Source organism: Mus pahari, chromosome X (genome assembly GCF_900095145.1).
Source record: "Mus pahari chromosome X, PAHARI_EIJ_v1.1, whole genome shotgun sequence".
Classification (NCBI taxonomy): domain Eukaryota; kingdom Metazoa; phylum Chordata; class Mammalia; order Rodentia; family Muridae; genus Mus; species Mus pahari.
The window spans coordinates 55,285,930-55,292,689 of NC_034613.1; positions in this window are offsets into that span (position 1 = coordinate 55,285,930).

Here is a 6,760-nt window from a genome sequence, read left to right on the forward strand (position 1 = left end):
GCCAATTCTTATATATGAATACATGACAGTGCAACTTTATTGCTTCATTAAAGAGACATTGTTTTAAACCTTATCCCTTATAAGTCTAGTTTCTAGGATAAGAATTACATAAAATATTTTCCCAATTTAGAAGTATCTTTAGACATCTCATTTTCTGGGCTGGTTCTTGCCACGTGTTGCTGTTTAAAATGACTTCCACCCTGAGTTACCAGTTTTAAGCTAACATTTTTGTTACCAATGTTACACTTTTTAAAATCATACCCAATAACTTATAAGCCAATTTTCTATGACCAAGACATGCAGAACATATTTATACCTTTAAGACCAGTCAGAAACCAAATGAAGTGGCTACACAAGTCTTATAAACTTAGACCAAACAAAGAATTTTTACTTTCCTAGGTATAATTTCAAGAGAAAAAGCACTTTGTCATTTGCTGAACCCAATAATCACAGTTGCAGAGATTTTTCTAGGAAAAAAACAACCATCAGCTTATTTGCCTAAAAACTAAGAAGCTGCCTACCCCCTTTTAAAAGCAGCTTTTCAGCAGGGCCTCTCCTACTGTGCTTGACTCCTGGCTAAGAATGAAGGGCAACTTAAATCAGCCTCCACTGTACAAACTGAGATTGAATCAAGAGATGGATAGCCAGTAGATAAAGTTTTAACCATTTTTCTTTTCATCATGAAACATAGAACAGTGATTCAGATAAAGAAACGAAAGCAGACACAAATTGACACATGGACAGATTGGTGCACCAAACACAGACAAGAGAAGGTAGAGAACTTGATGTAAACAGAGCTAAGAATGTCTCCTGTATGGGCCAGAGATAAAGCAGGATGTCTCCCATTTTCCTTCTGTGCCTGAGAGAGCTCTGAAATCTATTTTCCTTCTCTTTTGATGTCTCTTTCTCATGTCATTTGTAGATGTAGCATCTCCCATTTGTTGTTGTTTTTGTTTTTTTAGTTTTTACTCTTTTTATTTTATTTTATTTTATTTATTTTATTTTAAGCCCTACTCCTCTCACCTGATGCAATTCTTGACTGCAGACAAATACCTGTTAAGAATTTTCCAGTCCCAATTTCCACTGTTAACCCCAACACTGACTCTGTCTAGCCTGTATCCTTTTTGTACCCTTGCAATCAACAGCCTTCAAAAGATGAAATTTATATATGTATCCTTGGTGGAGCCCCACCAAGACAGTGTAGCCTCTGTAGTTTGTTTTTTTTTTGTTTGTTTNTTTTGTTTTGTTTTTCCATTTTCAGGCCACTTGTTTGGGTACCACCTGTAGCTGCCTGTAGCCACAGGTTACTGGGTTCCTGAAAGGAAAGCTAGGGCTGAATGGGATAGACAGCAAGAGAAGAATGAGACCAAGACAAAGTTTCTGATCAAGTTCCAATATTTACTTATGAGCCTATACTTATGTGTGTGGGGGGGTACCCATCCCCTACTTTGCCAGGATCTCCTTGCTATTTCAGGATCTTGTCAGAAAGACAGGTTCAGCCTCTCAGCAGGTAGTGACATCTTGGAGGAAGCAGCAGATGGATTAGGACATTAGACTTTACCTAGGTCAGAAGACTCCACCCTAAGGTCTGAGCCAGCCTGCTCAAGGCTGGGGGGGAGGGCACACTCAGGTATTAACAACAATGGTATTATGAAATTTCATACAAATGAATAGAACAAGAAAATGTCCTGAGTGAAGTAACCCAGACTCAAAAGGACTTGTATGGTATCCTCAATATCTTAAGGAATATATGTTTAAATTCAAAGCATAATATACAATGAACTGTATATTACCCAAATCTATAGATTAGGTTTTCAAATGAGAAACACTGAAAGCTAAACCAATAACTACAGTGCTATAACTTGTATATCACAATATTTTTGAATGTTCTCAATTTCTCTAAGATTTGTGAATACACAAAGGGAAACTATTAATAAACATAATTTTAAGGAAAGAAGGAAAACCACAATCACATAATGACTAGTGAATATGTTAATGTTTCCTATCAGGAAAAAAAAACATAGAAACAATGAATTTACTATACTCAAATAACAAAAACACAGAAATTTGATGGCTTTTGGAATCACCAACCATCACGATAGATATATTAATACGAAGTTTAGGTCAAGTGATTACATATAGTATACTTATATATCAAGTGAATATAGATAGATAGATAGATATAGATATAGAGAGAATATGTTGAGAGAACAACTCATTCCAAAAGCAACATTATGGAAAGAGGAAAATTACATTATTATGGCAAAGAATTTTGGTAAAGACTGTATTGAAGAAACAATGAAGTTAAAACCCTCTGTAAGGAGTGATATTGATATCATGGAACACCAGCTGTAATGAAATTGAAAGGTGACTTAAATCCTTTCTGAATTTCACCTAACATACCTAACTCCTGTGTAATAATTAGAAAAAATATTAGACAAATATGAGTACAGGGATATTAGACCAATTCCTTATTCATTCATTTTAAATGTGAAAATAATAAAAGCAAGTTTGTATTCAGACATTGTTTGCTCTGTATGTCTTAACAAAGTACCAGGCTAGAGGATTAAACAACATATATCTATTTTTATAATGCCAGATGGTAGAAGTTGAATGGAAAATATCAGCTGAGTTACTATACTCAAATGCATCTCTGCTTGCCTTGAATAGCATCTTTTCTCTTTGTCTTATATTCTTTGTCTACATATATTTATCCTATTCTCTTCCCAAAACAAAGCAAGTCAAAAAGGATTTGTGTAACTCCAATGGCCTTGTTTAACTTCAATTTCCACTTAACTTCTTTTCTCCTTTTTTGGCTTTAGTGCCATTTTTATAATATAAGCCCCAAGAAACATTAATAATTTGAAACCTGTTTTGGCTACATATAGAGATGTTTCTCAAAATAGAAAACAAAAGCCAACCAAACACAGAAACATCAGGTTCCAAATATAGTCATATTCTGAATTGGTGGGGGAATAAAGACATTCAATGTAGATTTAAAAGATGCAATACTGACTCTAACAGAACTCAAAGATCTCTTTATAATTCATATTACTTGTATTATACTCTAGAGTTAAACATAGGAGCAATGAGATTTTTCATATGCCAAATTCAAGTTTAAACATTTGATATTGGAGGAGAGGTCCTTGGTCCTGTAAAGGCTTGATGCTCCAGTGTAGGTGAATGCCATAGTGGGGAGGCAGATGTGGGAGCACCCTCATAGAAGCAGGGGAAGGGGGAATGGGATAGGGGGCTTCTGAAGGGAAACAGGAAAAGGGGATAATATTTGAAATATAAATAAAGATAATATTCAATAAAAGAAAATAAAAAATCTGAAGTAGAATTAATCATAGTTAAATGCATGAGTTTTGAGAGATTGAACCTTTGTGTGATTTTTTTTTTTTCAATGAGTACTTGGTAGCTCAATTTTTTTCTGCCTTGAATTTTATTTCATGAATCTATAACTTTTATTGCGAATTATTCACTTCTAATTGTAACACTGAGAAAATCAGCTGTTTAAATAAGATTTACAATTTAGAACTGAGGTAAAGATATGGCTTCATCTAGTCAATTCATCCATCCTGCTGCCTAGGAAGTACATTACTGCTTTTAGAACATACTACTTTGTCATGCCAACACAAATAGAAGAAAAGCTGAGACATCCAGTGTCATTGACTAAAAACTTCCAGATTCTTGGCTTTTCTGTTAAGACACAGCAATTATTATGCTAGCCAGACTACAGCCTGACAGCTTGCACTGCACTGCATATATATATATATATATATATATATATGCTTTTAAAAAAATAATTTAAGTAACACAGGCAACAAAGTGGAAAGTGAAATGGTAAGCAGGATTCTCTACTTCTCTGTGTGTCTTAGTCAGGGTTTCTATTCCTGCACAAACATCACAACCAAGAAATAAATTGGGGAGGAAAGTGTTCATTCAGCTTACACTTCCATACTGCTGTTCATCACCAAGGAAGTCAGGACTGGGACTCAAGCAGGTCAGAAAGCAGGAGCTGATGCAGAAGCCATGGAGGGATGTTCTTTACTGGCTTGCTTCCACTGGCTTGCTCAGTCTGCTCTCTTATAGAACCCAAGATGACCAGCCCAGAGATGGCACCATCCACAAGGGGCCCTCCTCGCTTGATCATGAATTGAGAAAATGCCTTGCAGCTGGATCTCGTGGAGGCATTTTTCCAACTGAAGTTCCATTCCTATGATTACTCCAGCCTGTGTCAATTTGACACCAAACAAGCCAGTACACTGTGTATGTATACACATGGGTCTGAGTACTTGCACACACACATGTGTAGAAAACACATAAACCATGCATACTTATGCATGACCCACAAACAATATTAAAGTTAAATTTTAAAACATTGGGTATAAGACTACAAATAAAAGGATCTATATGATTGCTGACTAAAATGAGGAATCAAATGAAACATAGAAAGTATAAAGACAAGGTAAGTATAAGGTAGTACATGTTTGCTAGATTAATTGAACCAAGCATCATATGAACAAGCATACCCAGTCAGAAGGGCTTTAACAGAAGTTTAGGACCACAGATGTCAGTACAGACTACTATATACAGCAAAACTTTCAATCACAGTACATGGAGAAAATAAAATATTCCACAATAAACCAAAGTTAATTAATATGTATAAATCCAGCCATACCAAAGGTGTATGAAGGAAAACTTCAACATAAATAGGCTAACCACACCAAAGTAGAACAGGGAATAATTAACTCTCAACAAGCAAATAAAATGAGAACCCCCCTGCCCACACAACACACATACACACAATCCCATACTACCACTAGAAAGTAAGCTGGTGTAGCCATTTAATATCTGATGAAATACATTTCAAACCAATACCAATCAAAAGTGATGGGGAAAAACACTATATGCTCATCAGAGAAAAAAACACAGATATTGCAATTTTAACATCTATGCACCAAGCACAAGGGTACCAATTCCATAAAAGGAACACTATTACAGATTAAAACACATATTGACTCTCACACAATGATGGTGGGAGATTTCAGTACTCCACTTCTCTTAAATGAGTTTTCTAGAGAAAAGCTAAACAGTGAAATGCTGGAGATAATTTATGTTATAAACAAAAAGGTTATAAAAAATATTTTCATACCCTTTAACCCAAACACAAAGAAATACTCCTTCTTCTTAGTAAATCATGGAACTTTCTCCAAAATTGACTACATACTCAGGCACAAAAGGTACAACAAAACTGGCATAACACCCAGCATCCTGTCTGAATATCACAGATAAAAATGTCAGGGACAAAAAGTGGGAGTGGGTGGGTAGGGGAGCAGGGGCGCAGGTAGGGTATAGGGAACTTTCAGGATAGCATTTGAAATGCAAATAAAGAAAATATCTAATAAAAAAATGGGAAAAACCAAAACAATAACAAAAACACAGCAACAGGGAAGCAGAGAACCAGCCTGACCAGGGGCATAAATCCCTTCCCCTTCTGATCTGTACCAGCACAGGGTCACCTAGGACAAGGAGTGGGCAGACAAGCCCACGGTCCCTAGCAGACTGCCCAAGCGATCTTAGGGTCACTGGTGAGTGGAACACAACATCTGCTCCAATCCAATAGTGACAGGCCTGTGACAGCAAAAACAAGGACACCAGAGCCTTTCGTGACAAGAGGTTCAGGTTCCTTTTAATCAATGCAGGTTTATCTTGATTTCAAATAGACCAGACAACTTCAAGGTCCTCAGAGGAGACACCACTTCCACCCACTGTAACATGCCTAGGATCTTAGGACAACAGGATCCCAGGATAACAGGAGTTGGGTCACACTAGTATTTGAGTGTCTCAGAGGAGCTTCACTGCCAAGAACTCAGACACACCCAGAACCTCAGGTTCACAGGAGCCCACAATCAAAGAATCACAGAGAAATCAGGACTCTGAGAAGTCCCGAATCATCTGGGATTATAGGAAGGACAGGCTCCAATCAGATATATTGAGGGCAGCAAGCACTAGAGATAATCAGGTGGCAGGAGGCAAGCATAAGAACATAAGCAACAGAAACCAAGGTTACTTAGTATCATCAGAACCAAACTCTCCCACCATAGCAAGTCCTGGATACACCATCAAACCAGAAAANCAGGACATGGATCTAAAGTCATTTCTCATGATGATGATGGAGGACTTTAAGAAGGAAATACTGGAAATCACAGGTAAACAGATAGACGACTTAAAAGTGGAAACACAAAAATCCCTTTAAGATTTACAGGAAAATGCTACCAACTGCTACCAAAAGGAGATGGAATTGAACAGAACCATCCAGGATCTAAAAATGGAAGTAGAAACAATAAAGAAAACACAAAGGGAGACAACTCTGGAGACAGAAACCCTAGGAAAGAAATCAGGAACAATAGATGCAAGCATCAGCAACAGAATACAAGAGATGGAAGAGAGAATCTCAGGTGCAGAAGATTCGATTGGGAACATGGACACAACAATTAAAGAAAAAAGCAAAATGCAAAAGATACTACTCAAAATATCCAGTAAATCCAGGACACAATGAGAAGACCAAACATATGGATGATAGGAGTAATGAGAATGGAGATTACCAACTTAAAGGGCCTGCAAATATCTTCACCAAAATTATAGAAGAAAACTTCCAGTACCTAAAGAAAGAGATGCCCATGAACATAAAAGAAGCTTACAGAACCCCAAATAGACTGGACCAGAAAAGAAATTCCTTCCGACACATAATAAT